The sequence below is a fragment of the Taeniopygia guttata genome, chromosome 25 (assembly GCF_048771995.1).
Source record: "Taeniopygia guttata chromosome 25, bTaeGut7.mat, whole genome shotgun sequence".
Taxonomy (NCBI): Eukaryota; Metazoa; Chordata; class Aves; order Passeriformes; family Estrildidae; genus Taeniopygia; species Taeniopygia guttata.
The window spans coordinates 2351439-2375423 of record NC_133050.1 but is presented as its reverse complement, the minus strand read 5'-3'; the positions used below and the strand labels follow the sequence as shown (position 1 = coordinate 2375423).

The following is a 23985-nucleotide window of genomic DNA, read 5'->3' as shown; positions in this document are numbered from 1 at the left end:
TCTGCTCTTCTCCGGGGCTGCACAGAGCACACGGAAGGACACTCTGGCATTGCACACAGGAATAAAACTGACAGCTAAATGCTCCTTCCTCCCACTGACAGTGATCCTGTGGGATCACTCAGGGCTCCAGAAAGGGAGCAGGGCGAGGCTTCCAGATTCCTTCAACCCTGGGATGATGTTAAGGGAAGTGGAAGATGGGTGAGCTCTTGTCACACTGACTCTGATTTTTGTCTCAGGAAAGGCATATTGAAAACTTGCCTCCAACATCCTCCAAGAACTTCAAGCCATTTTCCACCACGGCTTCATAATAATCCAAGTTGCCATCCAAATCTAGAAGTGAGCACAGATCAGAACCATTTCCTTGGTGTGCTGTGGTCCCCTTCTGCCTTTAGGATCTGAGTACTTGCAAGGGGGTTGGGTAAGGCCTTGGGATCCAGATGTGAATGGAAAAGGCCAAAGGAGCACAGGGCCTGGGGAGCTCAGGGCTTGCTCCTGGTCACTGTCCATGCTCTTTGCAGGCCCTGGCAACATCCATGGATGGGCAGCTGGAGCAGCCTGGGGCCCTGGGGGTTCTCTTCTTCCCACAGAGGAAACCCTCCCTAAAGCCCAGGGGAAAACTGCAGCAGGCAGTTCCACAGGTATCCCTGCCTCCCCCTGTCCCTCCTGCCCTCTTACTGCTGGGACAAATCCCTCAGCCCAATGGCACATAGCCAGGCCCTCTCAGGACACTCTGGAGCCTTGCTCTCCCCCTCTGCCCTTTCCCCACCATGGGCACCCCGTGCAGTCACTTCCAGAGCTCGGGACGTGTCTCCCACAGAGGGACCCCAGCAGGACTGCTCAGTACCGGAGTGCCCCGGGCATAATAATTCCTCTGGGCTGTGCCAGCCTTGTCCGGGCTGTGCCCACGCTGCCAAGCAGCAGAGAGGGCAGCTCAAGGCTCAGCAGGGCTCAGGCCCAGAGGCACAGCAATTACCTCCTGTGACTGTGCCTGGCATCGCCTCCCTTCCAGCAGCAGAGGCTGGCACAGAATCTCTGCTTCCTCTGGGAAACACTGCCTTCAGCACAGCTTCTCCATCTACTTTGGAAGAAAGGGAAAGGCACAGCTGGAGCAGGTGAGGCTGTATCCCTTAGGGGAGGGCGCATCTTCAGGAGGCAATGCTTGTCAAAGTCATTGATATGGATCAGGAAAAGGCACAAGCTGTTGGGACTGGGCCAGAGCATGCCCGAGTGAGTAGCGCTCCCTTGCAAACAGCTGTGCCTCCTGATGTGCTCAGAGACAGGGAAACTTCAGGGGATTTCAGGGTGTGCATGGCCCATGGTGCAGTTTGGGGTCCGTGTCAGCTGGTGCCAAATGCCTTCCTGCAGAAGCTGGGGAGAAGCTGCAGCCAGCCCAGGCTGGGAAACAGCCCTGCAGGCCAGGAGAGCAGCAGCGGGGCAGCGAGGCTGCCATGGATCCCTTCCCGCTGTGCCGGGCAGGGCCTGTCCAGATGTGCAGGGAAAGCCCCCAACTGCTGAGTCCCAGGGGAAGGCTGAGGGAAATGCACCCACCTTGTCCTGCCTGTTCCATTTCCTTCAGCATTTTCCACATGACTTCAAATGGTTTCTGGGATTTCTTGTCTACCATCTGGTTGGTGTTTCCTATTGGAGGATCTTAACAGAAAGCTGTTCCATTTCCCAGGAATGGACCCCACAAAACCATTGCTCAGCCTGTGGGTTCAGCAGGGACACACTACTCACCCCTGTGATGGGAGCTGGGTTGGTGTGCATCATCCAGCCCAGGAGCTGGAGAGATCCTCTCTGCAGAAACGCCTGTAACTGAACAGGCACAGGAGCTTCTGTCACCTGGTTCCTTCCAGATGGTCAATGATTATGAGACACTGAGAACATACCTGCAGGATGCCCAGAGGGCTTCAAAGCGTCATACCGCCAGGCTAATGGAGAAGCCTTTGGGGCATCCCCATCTAGAAGCAAACCAAGATGAGAAGGTTTCCATTGTGTGCCAGGGCTGGCTCTGGCCCTGGGCTCACAGCAGGGCTCCCGCTCGGGGCTGCTCCTGTGCCTGGGGCCTCTGGGCACTCAGGGCCGGCTGCGGGAGCAGCTGCAGAGGGAGGGACATTGTTGGTGCACGAGTCCCGATTCCCCGGGGCTGTGAACGAGCTCCAGAGGCCTGGAAGCCCAGGCACCTCCAGCTTTGGCTGCTGCCGGGCCGTGCAAGGGCAGGGCCTGGGGGAAGAGCTGCTGCCACACAGCCCCGCCGAGGGCTGAGCCCGGCACAGCAATCACCTCCTGTGCCCATGCCTGTGTCCGTGCCTGGCATCGCCTTCCTTCCTGCAGCAGAGGCTGGCACTGACCCACTGCCTCCTCCAGGAAGTGCCTCTTTCTGCACAGGCGTTTGGTCAATTACTTGAAAAAGGAAGAGGAACAGCTGGATCAGATGGAAACATTCCCCATTGGACAGGTGGCATCTTCAGGAGGCAATGCTTGTGAAACTCACAGGTAAAGATGAGGAGAATGCCCAGGCTATTGGGGCTGGGCCAGAGCACTCCCTTGTGAAAACAGCTGCACCTCCTGATCTGCTCAGAGACTGGGAAATTGCAGAGGATCTCAGACCCGTCCACAGCTGCTCTGGGCATCCTCTGCCAGGGCCTGCCCCCGCTCACAGGGAACAATTCCTGCCCAATATCCCATGTGGCCCTGCCCTGCGTTGGGTTGAAACCACTCCTGGTGTCCTGTCACTCCAGACCCTTGCCCAAAGCCCCTCTCCAACAAGCCTGTCAGTCCATTCAGTGTGAATGCAGATAAATGTCAAGTTGAGTATTTCCTGCTGAAAATCCAGTTATGAAGATTCATTTTACAACAGAAATTACAAAGTAAAGAAAATATGTAAGACGATGCCTCATCTGAATTATGGCCCAAATAATTAGGGTCACTTTCCTTGGCAGTAGTCTAAATGGGGTAAAGACCTAAAAACAGAAATATGAATACCCGTGTTCAGGATCCTTCAATCAGATAAATGACACCACAAAACAGTACAAGTGTACAACTGATTCTTTAGTTGCTTAATCACAGTAAATTGAGCATGACGAAATTTAACTCATCTGAGTTAAACAACACTGAAATCTGACTGGCATTAGGTCAGCTTCCAGACAGAATGAATTTTATGGCAAATTGATTACTATACTGTAACCATAATGTATGTATTCCTGTTCCATTGTAGCACAGACTTTCTTTATGCCTGTATCTTATCTGAAATTATTTACTTCAATCTGCTGTGGAGCAGAGTTGAGTCTCTGTCCTCTTCTGTCAGCCACAGTTGCCATCAGATTCGTCTGCCCAATGCTCATCCCACACACCAGGAAAGCAGCAGTGTGCTCATCCGGAGCCTCCCTCAGGGGGCTGCAAAGAAATCCATTAAAGAGATAGTAAATTACTGTGTAAATTACAAATAGCAAAGCAAAGGACTCATTTAGTGACCAGCAGTTTTACCACAAGGCTAAGTGACAGTCTGAAGCAAAGTTGAGGAAATTATCACATTTTTACACATGATTGCTCTTTGCAAACTGTGCTTTATTGAAACATTAAATACTTGAAGTGAAAATGAAACAAGCAACAGACACAGTGAGTTTGATAACATCAGATGTGCCTTCACACAGCACTCTTCACCTGACACTCTCTGCCAAGTCACTGCTTCCAAGATGCACAAAGCTTCATCAGTCATCACACTGGAGGAATGCAGTCTCCTTCATCAGCCAGCAACATTCAGGCTGTTAGCTCAGGAAACTTCCCTCACAAATAATATTTTACCTTTTAACAGCTAATTGAGGCTTCACAAAAAGAAAATAAAAAGACTCTCAGCCGTTGTGTATTACCATGCCTTTAACCTAATATCTTTATTCATTTTTTGCCAATTCTTATTCACAGATTAATTTCAAAAGTCCATTAACTTACACAAGTGAGACAAACTGAGATGCTGCTTTGCGACTGAGATCCATGACAGGGAAGTATTTTGCCAGAAAAGGTTTCTTTGAGTCATCCAGAACTCTGACATAAGCTTTAACTGTTTTTCCAATCTCCACCTGAAACAGATATATCCAGTCATTTTGCATTCACACCACTCTTATTTATTCGCATAAAAATTTTCACTTGATTTTGTATTATACTTGTAGTAGGCTAGTGGAGTTAGAGCCCCAAGGTTAGACTAGCACTGATTTTAAACACTAATCCCTGCCAGCTGGAGTTAGTGTCAGATGAAATGAATGAACTCAGGTCCTTCAGCTGGCAAGGGCATAATTAAAACATCCAGAAATATCAACACTTCTTTTGTTTAAGGTGCACCCAAGCTGGCAAGAGCAATGAGCTGGACTTTCTTCTGTTCAGTTTTAAAGCCTGACATATGGAAAATGACCCTGGGGCAAAACCTACTCCTAAAAGAATTGCTCACATGCACTTTAAACAGGAGGAAATGTAAATGAGCATGTCCATATAAATTAGGGATTAATATTACTATGTAAATGCAAAAGCTGAGATTGCTGCCACACAGAACACGAACAGATACCTGATACCCTGAGACCCTTATAACCTGAAGGGATAAATTTGGGAGGGAGAAACAGAGACACAGGGAGGTGTTCTCTGTTGTAGCATCTTGTCCATGTGTGATCTCTGTGCTCAGGACCAGCAGCACAGGAGTCAGGGCAGGCTGGATCAGCTCCTAATGCTGCTTCCAAGGCACTGACCTTGCCAACAACTTATACGTGAATTCCTGGATATCAGACACATGAATTTCAGCTTCAGCTGGGGCAGGGAAAGCCAGACACAGATCTTGAATCATTACAGTCACTGATCCTGGGAGCAGAGGCTGCACCTGCAATGCCAAAAGAAAACTGCCTTATAGCACTTCTTTTGTCTCTTGTTCACAGGATAAAATTTGTATCACTTTCAGGGCAGAAGCAGTTGGATGCAGAAATCTCCAAGCTTACACAAGGAGAATCCTTCCACCGAAATAAAAATCAAGCTCTAAAATGTATGTAAAAAGTATTAAGCTACTGAGCTAGTGCAAACAGCCCCCAGGCACCAAGTGAATTACCAGCTCTTCATCTGGAACAGTCTGGCATCCTGTTACCCTCCTGCCTCAGGAGAAAAAACACACAAATCCTTTAGAGCAACAAAATTTTCTTAGAGTGAAAACCAAAGTGATAAGGAAAAAAAAAATAGTGAGAACAAAAATTATGCCTGTAAAGCACTGGTATTGCTTCCTGTAAGGTTTGTACTCTACTGTCACTGCTTCTCATCTGAGCAGCCAAAACCTGGTAGTAGATCCTGGCAAGTAAGAGGACAATTGACAGATCAGGTGTTTCTTTAATAAAACTATTATTACATTTATTTTAAAGAAAGAGAATGTTACACTTAACAGATAAAGAGAATAAAACAATGAAGAGAGAGACCTCTGGTCCCAAACACAAGCCCTCAGAACTAAGCACCCATCCCAAAGTCCCCTCTGCCAAGGCCATGCAGCCACACCTTGCTCCTCACATCAGCTCTGCAGTTCTCCTGCAACTCCCTGACCTTGTCACAGACCTCAGGACAATCCCAGCTGTTCTGCTCCCTTTGGCCAGGGAGCAGTGAAGTCGGGTGTCCTGCTGTGTGCTCTGGACTCTGAACAAGGGGAGATGGACAGGCCCCCCAGTGCACGGGAGCTCAGTGAACTCTCAGCTCTGCCCAGCAGCACCACAGGAGCCAGCAGCAGAGCAGTGGGGAAAGCTGACATTTTGTTCTGTGAGGGCACTACTCCTGTTTCTGCCTCAAAATAGAAAGGGATGTGAAGTTTTAATAAAGGTCAGCTTCCAGAACAGCAGCAGTTCCCAGAGAGGGTGGCTAACACAAGGGCTGGGCAGCAGGGCAGGGGAAGTGGCACAGGGAGGGAGCTGGAATGGAGCTCAGCTGGGCTGGGAGACCAGAGAAAGCAAACAGGGAAAAAGGCAAGCAGGGCTACTGCAACTTTTAAAACTCTTCCTGTCTCAGCAAACTCTGCTGTTCTCCTCTCCCATTATGTGCCCAGTGGCTCCCAGTATCCAGGGATATTGCACTGGTGGCCACTCTTCACTCTTCCCCTGCTACCACCCACCCATGCCCAGAGAAGCTGCTGTGTCAAAACCAGAGGGAGAGCTACAGAATTCCTCCTTGGCAGTCCCACTGAAGAGTCTGAGAATCACTGCTCCAGATAAGTTGAATTTAGTTTCTCACAAGAGTTTACTGCCAACTTATCCTCTGTCAACTTGGCTGCGCTGGTACCTGCCATGGCAGCAGCCTTACAGAGCCTGCTGATTTCCCAGGCCATTCTGCTGCTTCCATGGAAAAACCCAGGGCTTGTACTGGGATGGAACCCAAGCACAGCACACAGGGCTAACAAACCTGCCAAATGTGTGTGGGGTTGCATTTTTTAAAAAATGTGTTTAATGTGGACTTCTCTCTCCTTTAATCTGACAGGCAGTTAAATCTCTTCCTACACTTCACAAAGCCTGTCTTGCTGTCACTGCTCCACTCCTGAATTCCAGACAAGACCACTGAACCTGTCTCATGGACATCAGTTAAACCCATCAGGGAGACCGGACTAAAAAACTATTAAGAGTTTGAACAGTATACTATGTACAAAAAACTCCTCATCTCTTCTACTTTTTTTCTCACCCCTGTGCCTAGTTGGAAAAAATATTCCCACCTCACACTTAAATCAGTTAGAGACAATTAAGATGTTCCATCAATTCTTTTGATATTCTAATTTCCACCTTAGTTATCATTATTTCACAACTTTATCAGCATTACTTTTTAAAAGACAAACCTGTAATTGATACATTTATAAAAACCACTCTTTAGAGCAACTTGTTTTGTTTCAAGTTCTTTCCTAATGAAAGCAGCAATGCAAACACAGAGTTTTATTGGTGTTCACTGCAGAATGCATTTCATATCCCAGGCCTGATGAAGTCAAGCACACTTGCACTTTATTGGCATCTTCTAGTGGAAAAGTGCATTAGAAACTTCATATGGAGATCAGAATAAACTCTTTAATAAATATTCATTCACAAAACCAGGATGCAATACTGTGATTTTAAAATACCCTGAAACAACACTGTAGGATAGAAGAATTTGAAACCTTCAGAACTACTGGCCCACAGCAAATACTCCAGTATTACTTTGGAAACCAATTAATCTTATGGGTAGCTTCTGAATAATTCTGTCATGTTACTCTTTGTGGTGTGTTTGTGAAATCAGGAACATTTTACTACAAAGTTGTAATGGGTGAAGTACTTGGAACTGGCTTTTACCTTATACAGGGAACACAAGTGCATCAAAGCTGTAAAGAAACAATTTCCTGTACCTGAGACTAGAGCAGAAAGTGCCAGTGCAAAGATCCCCTGCCTGAAGCACAACCGTGACAGGCAAACACATCCAAAATGCAGCTACTGCCTCTCTATTCACACCTGCTACAAAATGCCCAGGAGTGCTGAAGCTGCAGAACAATAACCTGGTTGGCAAAAAGGTGTAAAACCACAAAATACTGCACTCACCAAAGCAATGCCTTGAGTCTCTTCATGTGTCACTCTTACAATATTTGGCACACTGGTATTAATGAAAAAATATCCAGAACTTTGTTGGAGGAGAAGTTCTGCCTGCAAAACCAGAAAAGCATCCTGAATTAAGATTGTATCTTTCCAGTAAAGCTGTCTCCTCACACACCCCCTGTAATGTGTGATGTTTTCCTCCCTGCAGCTGGAAAGCAGCAGAGTAACTCCTCACCTGGATGTCAGGGTGGTTGTAGATGGAGAGCCCAGTGGGGCTCACTTTCACATCTTCCACAAGCATCACTTCAATGGTGGCAGGCCCTGGGAGCACAGCCTCGTGCTGCAAGAACAATGTTAGCAGTTACAGAAAGAGGCACAACACTGCCAGAGTCCTGTGTGTGCAGGGAGGATGTTTAAAGCAGGCAACCAAAGCTCAGAGCACAGGCTGAGGGATGAGATGCCCACAAGATCCAGAGGCCTCAGTCAGTCAGCACAGGGAAGGGCATCCTCAGGGCTGCTCTGTTCTGCACCCCTGGCCAAGGCAGAGGACAAGGGCCCAGCACTGCAGAATCAGTGAATGATGTCTGACAAGCACAGACAGGATATTAACTCTGAGCCACGGGCCCAAGTCATACAGAATGATAAGGAAAATGCACAAAGTGTTCTAGTTCTAACTCATCTTTTCATGCTTCTTAGCAGGCCACCAAAAGAAATTCTTCCTTAAGTGTAAGTACATGAATACGGGACTAAATGCAGCTTTAATCACTCACTCATAGCAACATTAGCTCAGAAAAGGAAAAAGATTTCTAGAGGAAGTCAGTACTCTGTACCCATTTCACCTCATTAGTAGAATTATTTCCTTGATGTGGAAAGGATGTGATCTTTCCCTAATGACATAATAGGGTGTTCCACTTAAACATGGAACAACAGTCAAGACATCTTAATATCCCATCTACTAGGTTTTTGTTTGTGTTTTTGGCTGCAAGAAAGGAGAATGGGCAGGTTTGAAAGCAGAACAGAGCAGCCCAGACTAACACATGGTCCATATGAGGAATCAGTCAGCTTTTGCTTTGCTCATGCAGAACTTTCCCACCCAGCTCTGCAGGGGCAATAATCCATTTGCTTTCCCAGTGACAGCTGCATGAAGCACATGGCTGCTTTAATGAAGGACAAGCAGCAGAGAGTCACCAATTCATTAAAAAACCCTAAACTGAAACAAAACCAACTGAAACACTTCTCTGCAATGCCCTTGTTCAGATGGTTAAAAAACTCCCAAGGACTTGGACAAATTTGATTTGGATAGCAGCACCTAGTGCAGAGGAAAGCAGGAAAACCATGAACCAGTATCAAACCTCTGCAGAATGAACCGGACTGCACCAGGGAGCTGCCTGATTTGTACAGTACTGTGTGTGGAGGAAATAAAGCCACCAGACCACTGGGCATTGACCACAGGGAAATGGCAAATCCCCCCAGGTACTGTTACCGGTATTTGGGCTCTGGCTGCCTTCAGGTGGGGCTGCTGGAATCCAGTGGCAGTGGCAGAGATGGCAGCAGTTCCAAACGCATGCTCAACTACCACAGTTTGTAAGCTTAGAATGCAACAAAGATGAGAAATATATTCAGCTCCTCTAGGCTCATTCGCATCAGACAAGAACTTTCTCTCTCAAGACAGGTTCTAGACATTGGACTTGGTTCCTTTTTTCTCCTCTCTTTAATAGCACACACTAAAAAGTGCACATTGACGTTAAACTGAAGTATGACTGCAGATTACAGTAATTTCTTTAATCAAGATGAGACACTGCCAAACAGATTTAATCTGGACCGTCAAACAAAGAAATGCTCATTTCAGCCCACTCATACCCTCCATTTTCTTCTGACCATTGCCCTCCTCCTTCAGAGTCAGCTCCATTGGCAGCTCCGTCTCAATACGAGCAATGGCCTTATTTGTGGATTCACACACAATACTAAGGGAGCTGAAGTTATCACATTTCCTGCCTTGCTGGTCATAGGCAGCCAAATCCAGCACTGGATTGTGGTAATTGGAAACAGGAACCTGAAAAAGAAGGAATATTTTGAACTGAACCGATACAACCGGATTTTTTAATCATTAAAGAAAACATATGCTGAGTTCCATGAGGTTTGTACAACATCAATGCATAAGGAACGTTTGTTAAAAGGAGCCAAGTGCAAGGCATTCAGCTGTGCTCCAACAGCCCTGAGATTATCTCAGCTGGTCAGAGCATACTGCTGCTTACACCAGGTAGGTTCAAGTCCTGTATGGGCCATTTAGAGTTGGACTCCATGATCCTTATGATCCCTTCCAACTCAGAGCATTCTGTGAATCTCTGAACTCTAAGGGGGTTTTACTGGAGCATGGGTTTGGGGTTTTTTTAGCCAATGAATTACCTTAAAAAAAAAACAAATCCCCAAACCAACAACAACAGAATTGAACCACAGCTCAATGAAATTGTTTTTAAAATTCAAATAAATGATGACAAACAGCGCTGTTTGTTAAAGCTCAAAATTCTGGTGTTGCTTTGGTGAAATGCATTAGCAACAGCAGTGCACCAAGGTAAGCTGACACATAATGGAGACAGAAAAGCAGGTGAGCTCTGGGGTGGCTAACAATACACAGAAGTCTCCATCTCCTCTTGTTATTACATAGAAGCTCTTTAAAATGATTCATTTTAGGGAAGGAGGATGACTTTTACATTTGCCGGGGAATATTAACACAACAAAATATGGCTTACTCAGCAGCCAACATGTGGCAACACCCGTTAGCAAGAAAAACAGAATAGCAAAGTTCCTTATGCCTGATAATCTACACATATCTATTGTCCATTTACTGCAGGACTCCCACAGCCTGCTCTGTGCAGGAGCCCCCAAGGGCACAGTGTGGCCACAGCACCAGTTACTGCTCCTCTTGCAGCAGCTGCCATGTTTCACACATGGAGCTCCAAACACTGATTTTTCAGCTGTAAGAACACCTTCTTCTCCTGCCACTTCCCAGGCTTACCAGTTGCTTGCTCTGCTGGAGCAAAGGGCAGGAGAGAGCAAGCTGAGGGCTGCCATAAACAGGAATCAAAGCCAGCCGGGAAGGGAGAGCACAGATGAGCTTCACGGCAGTGGGCTCAACCACTGGGAAAAGGCTGGTGACTGTGGGGCTGCTCCCAACTGTTAAGGTAATAACCTGAAAGCAGCAAATGAGGAAAGAGTTTAGTTCAGGCATGCTGTATTTCCACAGGTCTCAGTTACACTGTGATATCAGAATGAAAAGCAAAAATACAGTGCTTGGGGATTTACAGCACTATTAAGACACAGGAAGATGCAAAAGAGGGAGCACACCTCAAGAACAATTCTTTATCGCTATGAAAGTACTGTTCCTGGGAACTCTTTCCTCGGTGTTCATGTTCATGACTATCAAATTTGATTCAAACAACAAATCTCATGTAACTGAGAAAGGAAACAGCAGGTGTTCTTGCAGAGTGAGAACAGACCAGCCCAAAGGCAACATTTATAGTCACTTCAGTGTATTTAAAAACATCTTATCTTTTATTTTACATTCCTTTTTTAGCCTTCAGCAAAGTGAAGTGGATATAAAACCAGAGAAGGCTGAGGCAGCTCTGGTCACCTGCCCCATCCCCGCACGCACTGGTGCTGGGCAGAGCCACGCAGGTGTGATGTGCTGGGGACAGCCAGCCTTGCACAGACCTGCACATCAACACCAAGGCCTGTTCCTTTGGAATCTGCACTGACAGGAACAGCTCCACTTTGCAAAGTGTCCACTGAGGAAATCAGTGGAACTTGGCAGCCCAACCAAAATGCTTAAGCCTTGCAGAATTGCAGAAGAATACTATACTGAAGCTAAAAGCTTCATGGGCTGAGGAGGGTGAATAAAGCAGGAGAAATCACTTCTGTATGTTGCAGAGAACAAAACCAAGTGGAAAATGAGCACAGTCATGCTCACCAAGGCTGCACAGAGAGTAGAGCAGTCAATTCCTGGGGCTGCCATTTGTTAGAATAAACAGAATTACACTGGAAGGTAACACAGTTAAGAGGAGCAGGTCAGACAGAGGAGTCAGCCTGCTCAGTAACCTTCTGCTCTGATCCTGTTCATGTAAAATGAACCTGCACTCATTAGGATGTTCAATGCATCCCACAACATAAGGCTTCCACAACTTGGGTTTATACTGAAAAAAACCCATCATAAACCACTTTTAATGTAATGTTGTGAAATGCTCACTCTAAAATCTGCATCAAAATGCACAAACAAGGTACTTAGCCAAATTCTTTACTGGCTCATTATAAAAGCATCTAGCTACATAACAGGCATATGGCACCATAAATCTGTCTGGAGCCAGTTCTCAGCACCTGATGGAGGGCAACAGCAAGCCCTTCTGGCACTCACCTGCTCTCCCAGGCTCCTGCACAGCACCCTAACCCGGTGCTAGTTGCTGTTTCGAGGTGTGGGAAGTTCAAGTAAAGAGGAGCCAATGCTTTCTGCATCCTCAGCAGCAACGTTCCTGAAGAACTTGGAAGGTTCTTGGACCCATGGCCTCGGTCCTCCTTCAAACAACATATCCTTAGAGGAACCCAAAGTCACTAAAGCGACTGATGGTGGATCGATAGCCTGTAATCAATTAATTAATTGAAAATTAATCATCTATGTACACTGTTTGGTTGTGCTCTGCAAAATAAACCTCCTTCTGAATGGAACAGCTCTACTTGGATAAGACTGTGATTTCTCCCATGCAGTGGTTTGTCAGCACACTTAGTGAAAAACAGAGCTGCACCAAAATCCACAAGGATTCTGTCCAGCTGGATTAGATTCAAAGGAAGCAATGGATCCAAAGACAAGTTTTAGCTGCATTTTAATCACATCTCTCTCATTAAGAATTACAGCAAAAGGGAGATCCTTAATATATTTTTATGAGCACTGAGAGATAGTATTCTGCTATACTTTTAAAGAAGTATTTAAAATGGATGAAATTACGTCAAATTGTACTTTCACTTGCCAGTGCTCTCTCCAGAACAATTCTGTGTGTGTAGTTATTCTCCTACACAAGTTTTACTTCAAACCTGTCTAACAAATTCTGCACTGATGTGCATCCCTGGGACAGCCTGTGCTGTTCACCACCACAGCAGTTAACCTGACATTTAGTGCACAAAAACCTTTCCAGTTTCTGTTTCACAACATCACATTACATTCATTATAAACACAAATCTGTAGTATTTGCACTAACATTTTTTCCATATTGAGGGAAAGCTATGGTGAAATACTCAAGACTTCAGCCTGCAGTCAGTGCTAGGCTTCTGCAGATGAGGCAAGAAAATAAGAAAGCAGCCTCTTCTGTATTTCCATCTACTGACCCTGGACTCAGCTTCTTTCTTATTTTCTTCACTGAACCAGCCAGTGGTGGAATGTAAACCCACCCACCTCAGTTTTTCAAACCTATTCCTTGCATAACCTGCTCCCTCTCATGTAAAGGTTCTTCAGTGCTGGATCCTGGATCTCTCCAGGAGCAGAGGAAGCAGACTCACTCTCAGCGGGAGATAAGCGGCGATGGCGATGCTGGCACTGAGGCGCACGTGCCCGTGGGTGTACACAACCACCAGCCTGGTGTACCCCTGAAATTCAGCCTTCAGTCTCACTCCACTGCAAAAATCAGCAGTTGGCTTAAGTCTTCCTGTCAGATAAATTAAAAATATACAAGAGCTTATTTGCAAAGAAATGCCCAGGCTTGTCCATCAAATTCAACACAGCTGTTTGAAGGCTGCCTACCAGAAAGATGGAGAGAACTTTTTACAAAGATATGTAGGGACAGGACAAGGGAGAATGGCATCAAACTGAAAGAGAACAGGTTTAGATAGGATACTGGGAAAGAATTCTTGGCTGAGAGAGTGGTAGGGCTCTGGCACAGGGTGCCCAGAGAAGCTGTGGCTACCCCTGGATCCCTAAAAGTGGCCAAGGCCAGGCTGGACAAGCCTTGGAGCAGCCTGGGACAGGTGAAATGTGTCCTTGCCCATTGCAGAGGGTGGGGCTGGAAGAACTTTTAAGGTCTCTCCAACTCAAACCATTCTGCATAAAAAAGCAAATCTATCCTCAAAATAAAACTACTCGGTTCCCCTCCCCTCTGAGGTTGGCAGTTCTGTGGGGATACTGTACAGAACTATGAATCAGTGATTTAAGGGAAAAGGGTGACTTGGGAGAGGTGTGACCTGTCACCAATTTAACTTCCAAACCAGGGAGGGAGTTAAAGCACCTTCAAGTGGGCTGAACACGCCAGGGTTCTCCAGCTCCACCCCCAGCTCCAGCTGTGAGCAGTCGCTCAGGGGGACCAGCTCGCCCCTGTCTACGCTGGTCCGGCCACTGATCCTCAGGGGCAGCTCCAGCACCTGCCCCACGTGTGCCTCCACCTGGCAGGAAGTGAACTCCATGGCGCTGGGCTCGCTCACGTACACCTGCAGGGAAGGAACAGGGACAGGCTGGGTCACTGCTCTGCTCCACGCCAGCCCAAGCCCACAGCAGCTTGGTGAGCTTCCCTTTTACTGCTGCTCCTGTCATTCTCTCTTCTGCTTTACTGACTTTGAAGTGTGGACTGTTGTGTGCTATTGCCAGGGGGTATCATCACCACCTGGGAGAGGTTTAGCATCCATTAAAGAATCTACCTCAGACCAGAGATTTCATAGCAATCACAGCTTTTATTTGCAGGATCTTAACTACTTAAGTTAAGGATCTTAAGTTAAGGTCTTGTGTTAGGATCTTAACTACTTAATCTTCTGCAAATGGCTTCAGGATACCAAACTGTATGGGACAGAATTAAAGCTGTAATCTGTGTGTATTAACTACTCCTAAAACTACTACTACTAAAAACTGAGGTCAGTAAACAGAACTCTGAAGAGCTGTTCCACACAGAAAGCAGCTCCTAACACAGGAAAAAAAGCATTCAAAAATAACCTATTCAGATTGTGCAATACACTGCTCTGAAAGCTCGCATGGTCAGAAGGTTTCTTGCTGTCTTCAGGCTTTGACTTATGTTTGAGGATAAGAAGTTTAAGCTGAAAAAATCTTCCTCCCTGTGTCTCCAGCTGGTAACTGTTGCGCTGCTAAAAAGCAGCATCTTAGGCTGTTCAGAGAATTATTTCAGAGCGAGTGTGTAAGCTAAATTCTGAACAGATTTTAATTAATGTCACACCCCTCCCTTTGGGGCCACCCGATGTACTGTTCCAGCATTCTCCTCACTCCAAACCACACACACTGACCACAATGACCTAAGAACAGGGGATGGTCTACAGAGACACCACAAAATCCCTCTTGGGAGCTATGTTTTTTATTGCCATTTTCTCCTAATTTTCCCAAAGTACTGTTTTTTCTTGGCCAACTCGGGTATTTGCAGTCTGTCTGCAGCATGGTGCTCAGTTCAGGTACTTCTCCAGACAGAAATTTCCTTGTACATCCCGATAACAACTGTCACCCTTTGGTATCAAGGGAGAACACCCACCTATCACCCTACAGAATGAATTTTTAGTTTGACTTGTCTGCCTAGATGGCCAGGCCAGGAGTTAATTACCATTTCCTTCTTGCACTTAAAACTTCCAGCAGGAAAAAAGGCTTGCCAAGGAAATCAGGAAGGGGCAAAAATGGGAGTCAAGTTAATGCACTGAACAGGGTTGGATTCCCTAAAGCACAAAGTGAAACAAATCACTTAACCTGCCACAGGGCAGGAAATGGAAGGGGATTGCCTATGGCATTCTCAGTGCCTTTGCTGTTTCCAAAAGCCACATTCAAGAACAATCACTGAACAATGAATCTCTTGCCTTCATTTTGCCATACAGCAGCGGATTCCGCACGTCGAACGCCTGAATAATGCTGACCCCAGCATCGCTCCCCGTGCTCAGCACTCCTTTGACTGTCACTGTGGCTACTGCCTGGTTAGAACAGGACCAGCTGAAGTTGCCACTTCCACCCTGAGTCTGAAATACAGAGGGAAAAATCTTTCAAATATTTAATCAAGTACATGGTTTTCACATTCCACAGCTTTGGATATCTTGTGTGAAAACCAGGAATGCACTGAGAATAGGACATACAAATAAAATAACACCTCAGAACTTAATAGGCAATAGAGAGATGAGAAGATTTCTACCTTTCATTTTAATTTCAGCTTCTTTCACACACCAAAACAAATGTCAAATATTCCATCACAGTAAAACACAGGTGAACACTGGAGCCATTTTAAAATGTGTATTGTTTTAATTTCTTTAACTTCCTCAGCATTTCCTTTAACCTTTTTCATAATTAAAAATGAACAAGGTGATAAATCTTCTCTAGAGGGACAGTGCGGAAAACAAACAAATCTAAATTATGCAGGAGCTTAACTAGTAATTTTTACCAGGGAAAGAGAAAAAAAAGAAAATGAAGAGGAGGGTCATTTCCCTTCTTCCTTTCTCGGAGCACATGCACAATCTGATTACAGAAGGACACAGACAAATAAACAGGCAGAGGTGTGTTACAGGAGATGCATGGGATGTGGTGAGAAAGGCTGAAAGAATCCAAGGGCTCAGCATATTTGTAAAGGTGTTTCAGCTGAAACAGGGAGATGAGCAGAAAACATAAAACAGAAATACCCAATTCTTAATAACTATGAAGACTCAGGTCCCTGCCATAAACCCCAGACGCCTCACTACACTTTCTGTCTCTGACAGTCAGTATGCACTGAGGAGAGGAAGGGTAAAGCAGCTTCCCATGCAGCTTCACCATTAGCCAGAGCCTGGCAGGGAGCTCCACACTGCTACCTGGGAGCAGTGCCCTCCCCAGGAACCTCCAGGTGCCCACCTCGCAGAGCTGCACTGCACCTCTCATGCGTGCGCCGAAGGAGGGCAACAGAAACCATCTCATTGGCACAAATATGAACACAGCAACCCCCAACAAACCAGATAGCTGCCAAAGGAAAACCTGCCAGGCATTCTGGTACCTTCTGGAGCGAGTTACTTCAGCTATAAACAGAATTTGGCTAGATCCAAAAATCCCTTTCAATTTATTTTCAGAAAAACTTTATTCACCCATTTGAAATAGCCTGACTGAAGCTATGCAGTGGGAGGCAAACTGATGGAGAGGCAGGAACAGTTGAGCTGTGTGTATGCTGTTGACCAGTTGTATTGTGGAATCTAGAGACCAGAAGAAAGGTCTCAGTTTCAGCAAAATTTAAATCTTGGGAGAAAAAGGTTTCTGTGTTTTTATAGAAAAACATCAGAGTAAAGTAAGAACAGCGAGAAAATTATTGCAGTACCATGAAGGAATGTTCTCTAGTGAAATACTTCATTATATATGCAAGATAAGGTGAGAACAGAACCGTGAAAGAGGCAGGAAACAAAACCACATTTCCTTTCCTTTACTGGGAAAACTCCAGCAGAATTATGACGTACTGCAAATGCAGATTTAGTACTAAGAATTTTTACCACACTCTGCTGGTGTGGTCAGGAATAGCATGAAGTAAACCAAACTAATCCCACAGAACAGACAAGTAGAGTTATGCAGGGCTTAACTCAGTGTAGCTGCCCTTAGACTTACACTGGAGAATGCAATTTAATCCTGTGAGATTGATTCTCTCCATGGAGTCACTGAATCAGAAAGGCTGTAAAAGACCTCTGAGATTATCAAGTCCACCACTGTCTTCAGGTCCCATACCCCATAATTTTTGAGCCCTTCAGGGATGGTGACTCCACCACTGCCCTGGGCAGCCTGTGCCATGGCTTGACAACTCTTCCTGTGAAAAAACTTTGTCTAATATCCAATCTAAACATGAGGATGTTTCCTCTCATCCTATCCCTTGTTACCTGGGAGAAGAGCCTGGCACCAAGTGTCCTGCTGCCTATTTGCATATAGTTTACTTAACACAGATCCGACACTGAGCACTACTTTATGCCAAAAGGGAGAGGTAGGAGTTGTGCATCCAACACCTGAGTGCAGGGTCTGGGTATCACTGGCCTGGGATAAGAGTCTGGGCTGAGAAAGCACAACTTTCTTTTCCCTACTTGGACTGGAGATACTGGATACTGGCATACAAACCATTTGCTTCATGAAGCAAAAGGAATAACCGACAGCTTGGGAGCAAAGACACACCTAGTAAACATGGAAATCATCCCTTCTGTAAATAAGCTGTGGCCTTTGCCTCCCTGGAACTTTGTATTAGGAGCACAAGGCGTGTGGCCAGTGAGGAATACTGATGTCCAAGGCTGGCAGAGTGATGCTAATTAAACTTGTCATGCCCTTCTTTGTAGTCACTTCACACTCCCATTCGTATTTCCCATCCTTGCCAGCAAAGGGCAGCCTCTAATGATTGCTGTGGATCTTTGCATATGGGATGCTCCTGGAATTCCCAACCATTCCAGGCATAGGTGTGTGGTGCATGCATGAGGGAGAGAGGAAGGGAAGACAAGAGGTAGAAGTCAGTGGGATTTTATGTTTGTTGGTTTCTTGGTGCTTTTTTAAAACTGTATATTAACTCCTGTAACTAACGTCCCATGAAGTTCCTCCAAGTTACATTTTGGATGCCACTGTGCCTGAAGTATCCACAGTCAGCCCTAGCTCAGTGGTGTCAGGCCTCAGTGTGCCTGCCCGAGTTACACACCCAGCAGCTGGGTACTTCTTTGGCATACCTGGATGGTGTACTGGTAGGCTCCTGCTTTTGGCTGACAAGGAAACATCAGAATGCTGGGTACAAGCAATATTGGAACATAGATCTCCACATCCTGCTGGTTTCTCCCTGGAACTGGTAAGGTATGAACACCTCCATCCTGCAAAGTGCAAAACCACGGTGTTATAAATGGCACCGCAGAGCTTCCCAGAGTTAATGTTTAGTCCTTAGGTACAGACATGTCCTTGAAAACACCTCAGAGAGGAAGGAAAACTATTTAGGACCACTTATGAACAGAGCTCCTAGTGAGCAAATAGCTCCTGGCAGCAAGGTGTGCCACTGTACTAAATGAGCGCTGATGTTATGAAGATCCAGGTGCCCACATTAATTTAAAAGGCAAGAAAAAAGATAGTCTTTCATTGCTCCTATTTTGAGACCTCCCTTGGAGAACCAATCTGGAGGCTCAACACCTATATTTACTCTTTGCTCATCCCACTGTGTACAAAATTCAGCCTGAAAGTGCCCTTGCTCAGCCCTCCCTCCCAAACATCGGCTTCACAGCTCTGCTGTCACTGCAGTGCTACGACCCTCTGGCACAACACAGTGTTGCTGCAGTTCTGAGGGAAGAACAACTCTCAAGGGATGCTCTTCCACTGAAGAGAACATCTCTGACACAGAAAATGACTGAGGTGTATCACATTGAAGGAGCTACTAAATCCTGCTCAAGGAATCACTAAATTGATTTTACAGCAAATGGGTTCAAGTGTTTAATTTTCAAGCAAAAGCAATTCACTTCCACACCACGTGCCCTAGTTAGCCATACATTCAGCAGCCTGCCCAACCAGCAGAAAGTTAATGAATATTAATTTGGAGAAATGTGCAGGCTGATACATTTGGCAAATTGTCATTCCAGAGTTTAAGGTCACTTACCAATTGATAGCAAACTTCCCCGATGTAACTGACTGCAGAACAAGGTCAGGGTATGAGTGATGATCCTACCACAATAAAGTGTAAAATTCCCTCAGCCTTGTGAGAGGCCCCTTGCCCAGCACAAGGATCTGCCCCAAGAAAAGAAATCAGTGCCGTGTACCACTGCCCTAACAGGAGTTTGCCACATGCTCGGGAGCAAAATCCCACAGTCTTTAATTTAAGCAAATCCTCTTTTGACTCAACTGACAGTTTTCATGAAGAAAGGATTTTAGAATTTGGTTCTTAATCTGTTCAAAGACAGCTCAGACCCATGTAATTCTTAGGTTTCCTTTTGCTAGGAAGTCACTACTGCACAGCTCAATTAATTTTAGGCCTGCCAGTGAAGCAGAGGAGTTTTCACAAAGACACACCTGGTCAACTACTGATGTCAGTGCAGCATCAATTGTGGTCTGACCTGCCTTTACAGCCATCACATAATGATAGGACCCATTCAGAGAGGACTGCAGCACCTCAAAGTGTTCTCCGGACAGCTCTGTAGTAATTCGGATATTCTGAAACCAAAACATGAAACAGAAATTGCCACAGGTACTGACGTCAGTGGAGGACAGAAAGCCCTAAACATACAACAAGAAGTCAGTAAGCAAACTGTTTAATAAAACAGTTCAAAGACACACTGCTGAAACTGATTAGAACTCTCCCTGTGGAAGTTTCAGTCTTTCAGTAAGATTTTACCTTTAGAGACATTAACTACACAGAAAGTTTCTTTTTAAATTTCATGTTAAATGTAATTTAACATGAAAGTACCTATATTTATACCACTAAGTAGTTCATATTTTACAGTATTTTTCTAATTTTTTCCTTCTTCAACACAAAAGAACACATGAATATACTGTCTCAAAGGCAGACTACTAAGCTCTAGCTCAAACTCAGATCTGTATCCCAAAAAGCAATTATGGGGAAATAAAATAATATTCCCCTAGATCAAATACTCTCAAAAGCAGTAATTCAATAAAATTTTTCTTGTTGCAACTGAATTATCTAAATTTCGTTTCCTCTGCAGTTTAAGAACTGTGTGTATTTGGTACCTAGTATATAGAATTAAGGAAGAAGCTCTTCCCTGTGAGGGTGGGGAGGCCCTGGCACAGGTGCCCAGAGCAGCTGTGGCTGCCCCTGGATCCCCGGCAGTGTCCAAGACCAGGCTGGGCACTGGGGCTGGGAGCAGCCTGGCACAGTGGAAGGTGTCCCTGCCCATGGCAGGGGTGGCACTGGGTGATTTCAGGTTGCTCCAAGCCCCATCCAACCTGAAAGACATTGCCCAAGTTCCATTTTTTTTTCTACAGCACTTCAGACTCCAATAACTTCACATGAATCACCCAGAGTGCTTTGTTTTTAAAAAGTAACAACAACAAAACAAATGAAAAAAATGAAGAGGCAAGAAACAACAAGCTTTGCACTGTCCTGTCTCAATGTAAATAAGAAATCACTCAATTCCAAAGCAAGTCAGGATTTAGGAGACAGTCACAGAAAAGTATCTAAACATTTCAACTTACATCAGATAAATACACCTTATTGCTTGATTTATCATACATGTCAACTGTAATTTCATAAAGTCTGCCCGTTTCCAGGACCCATCTGTCACCTGGATGAACTGTAAATCCTGCAAAACAGGAAATATTGAACAGCACAAAACAACAGCCTCTTTATCTAATGGAGAAAAGCATTTTGCTTCTGGTGCCCACACTCTGCAGATGAACATTCATTATTTTAAACTGCTGACTACAGAGATAAAAGAAAGTACATAAAACCTATTTCACATTGAGCTACTTTTATGAATAAAATTCCTTTTCTGTGAAAGCTAACATTGAACGGAAGCGTGGAGATACAGCATGAAAATCACAGAAACAAGGCCAGAAATTGCATTATTCAATCAGAAGACTGCAGCAGTACCAACCCAAATATGCAGGAGCTACCACACAGACAGTGCTGCTGGGCAGCCAGGACACACCCTGCGTGCGGATACCTGCGGCTCAGTCAAGGAACACATGGTTCAGCACAAGCCAAGAGCAGCATTCTCCTGGCACTCCTCAAGCCTCTTTGGCTATTCTAAAGCTAAGTGTGCACTGCAAATAAACATTCTCCCCACTTCACTGCAGGACAGCGAGCACTTTGGAGAGATCTCACTAGAGAATATAAGGACTGAAATGTAAACATTAAATAAAGCCCCATACATTTCTACAGTGACTGAGGGGAACAGACATGATTTAAGTGATCTTTTGCCAACTTAATTTGGTAAAGCATTCCAAGGCATCAGACAGCTGTGCTGAGACTGAATTCACAGCAGTGCTGCTTTCCACAGCTCCTGATTTCCAGACTCGACACAAATGAGGATAACTTGATCCTTCCGTGTTGCCAAGGGTGGAAAGCTTGTCTCCTGCCACAGAGTGGTGGCTGGAGAAGCGTTCCCAAGGAAGGATACTCTTGTGCACCAGGATGAGGTTGGTTTGGCCCTGCTGCAATGTAGTCACAGTGGATGTTGCCTGGTCCAGCTTGGCAACTGGTGGGGAGGGATGTCCCTTGGGATGGAGGATGTTGTTCTGGAGCTGCAGCTCCTACTGCTCTGATGGCATTGCTGTTTCTGGACGTGAAACAAAACATAGGAAACAATAAAAGCAGGTGTGGCAGTGGCTATCTGCTGCTAATTATTGCTGATTACTTTTTACTGATGCCTAGTGCGCATATGAAATCAATACTTCTAGTGGCTTGTAAAAATAGCACTTCTGTCCTGACATCACACACACAAAACGAGTTTCTTGGCAAATTGTATGTCTGTGAAACTGCAATTCCCAACTAATGTCATCTCAGTATTTCGACCTAACATTCAAGTGATTTCCAGCTTCAAACGAAATAAAAAGACAGAAGGGAAAAAAGGAGAGAAAACTCAAGGCACTGCATTTTGAAATGGGCATAAAGCCAGATAACCCACATTTATAAAGGCTTCACTTTGTGGAGCAAATCCATTTGCCAATAAAACATTTTCTGTTAGAAAAGTTACTAATCTAAATTTGATTTAAGCAAGAAAGTCAGTCAATTCCTTAGTGACTGTCAACAACTAAAATCACAGTGTTAGCTCTCATTTTAAGTTACCCTTGTCTCCACATCCTTGACAAATCTGCAAGAGTATATTCTTAAGAGTCACAATTTTTTTGACAGAAAGAACTAAACAGCTCTATCACTGTGTGCCTTAGGAAAACAGTATTAAACATTAACATAGTAGTTTAAACACAATTAAAAATTTCTCAGCTGTTAAAAATTCACACAAAGCATTAAAAAATAAAAATAAATGAGAATAGAACAAACCTGTGATCTTCCATTGCCTCTGTTTCTGAACTCTGTACTGAATTGATGTTCCCACCAGAAGATAAATGTCATATGTTGGATTTAAAAATATGTTTTCCAGAATAAGCAATCTGACTTCTGAAGGCTGTACATTCTGTTGATAGAGGGGAAAAAAAAAAAAAACCCCCACATTAAAAAGAGCTCATTTGTTTAAAACAGACCATGAAGCAGGAATTTAGAATCTAGAAGTGTAAACCATTATTTGCTGTAATTTTATTTTTATTATTTGGCTCTTTAGTTTCATCTTGACTTTTGTCACAACAAAATGCAAGGGACAGTGAATGGTACAGAGATCTGCTCTGTGCACACAGTGCAAGAATGAAGAAAAAATTCATGTCGATATGAAGATCATTTTGGAGACTATAGAAAAACAGATGCTCATTCACACATTCAGAAATACGTCCTCCCCTCTGACATCCAGAAATCTTACCTTATAGATGCTTTCCTGAAGTCTTGCCTTTAATTTAGAACTCTCTGTTTTTATTCCAGACACCAGAATGGTATCTCCTTGCTTGGCAACTTTTTCCATTTCCAATATATAGGAAGGTGGGATGTAAGTGGATTCTAAGAACTTGAGAATACTGAAAGGTGAATCACAAAGTGAACAGAAAATTGTTAACCAACCTTTGTTTACCCACAGAGAAACACCACCAGCATCTACTCCCAGCCACTTCCATTTTTAAGCCGATTTAAGATACTTGCCTGGGACCAGATATCCCAATTTTACTCATTCTTTGAGGTATCTGCAGCTAACTTCTGTGAAAGGTAAGTTTGTCTGAAGCTTGCTTGTGAGCTATCACAAGACTGCACATGTTGTCTACAATTACCTCTCCAGTTTGTTCAGTAGGTGAGACTGCAAAAACCCTCTATATTGTAAAAGAACTGATGTGCAAGACCCAAAGCTTATGTTTATAAAAGCAATAGCTCAACAAACCCAGAATGCAACTCTGACCTCCCTCAAGAAGCCAGGACGTATTTAACAAATGACTATGAAAATAGTCTGCAAGCAGAAAACCTGTAGTAACTGTTAGAAATTTAAGTGAAAAGTGGCAAAAGAGAGGGAAGGAATTTGCCATGAACGGGCAAATGACAGGAAATTTTGGAAAGAGGAGCATATTTCACATGGTGTCACCTTCTGTATGCACATGATCTGCCTGGCTTCATGTTCACGTTCAGAGAAAAACCAGTGGAGCCATATGGAGAACAGTTATGGATATTAACATATTCCTGACAATTTATGATTTATTTTGCAAAGCTGTACCACTTGTAGAACATTTCTATGGTATCATAGTTATGCTAACAGTAGAGAATATATCAATATTAGTTTGGTTAAAATCACATCAGCAAATAGTTATACTGACAAAAAAAGCTCCATATGTACCAGGACTTGGGATATCCAGTCCCACTAAGCCATTCATTCTGGCTCTCACTTGTACCTGCAGCTTCAGGTGTATTATGGGCTTAGCAGGCTT

The 23985-nt window shown here is 44.6% G+C and overlaps 1 non-coding gene across 1 annotated transcript in view; it reads right to left on the bottom strand.

Moving 5' to 3' along the window:
* Positions 1-232: 232 nt before the first annotated feature.
* The window catches only part of LOC116807514 (nuclear pore membrane glycoprotein 210), a 150741-nt gene continuing 126988 nt past the window's right edge, over positions 233-23985 (bottom strand). The window contains exons 10-31 of the transcript XR_012051895.1: positions 22944-23094; positions 22475-22607; positions 21594-21752; positions 21069-21137; positions 20668-20774; positions 19528-19668; positions 18210-18347; positions 15372-15527; positions 13817-14015; positions 13095-13240; positions 11962-12183; positions 10570-10743; positions 9404-9606; positions 9037-9142; positions 7789-7893; positions 7560-7661; positions 4730-4861; positions 3949-4076; positions 3261-3396; positions 2891-2963; positions 1549-1638; positions 233-330 (exon numbers count right to left, since the gene is read on the bottom strand). This is a non-coding gene — a transcript (nuclear pore membrane glycoprotein 210). The remainder of the gene's footprint in view (positions 331-1548; positions 1639-2890; positions 2964-3260; positions 3397-3948; positions 4077-4729; positions 4862-7559; positions 7662-7788; positions 7894-9036; positions 9143-9403; positions 9607-10569; positions 10744-11961; positions 12184-13094; positions 13241-13816; positions 14016-15371; positions 15528-18209; positions 18348-19527; positions 19669-20667; positions 20775-21068; positions 21138-21593; positions 21753-22474; positions 22608-22943; positions 23095-23985) is intronic.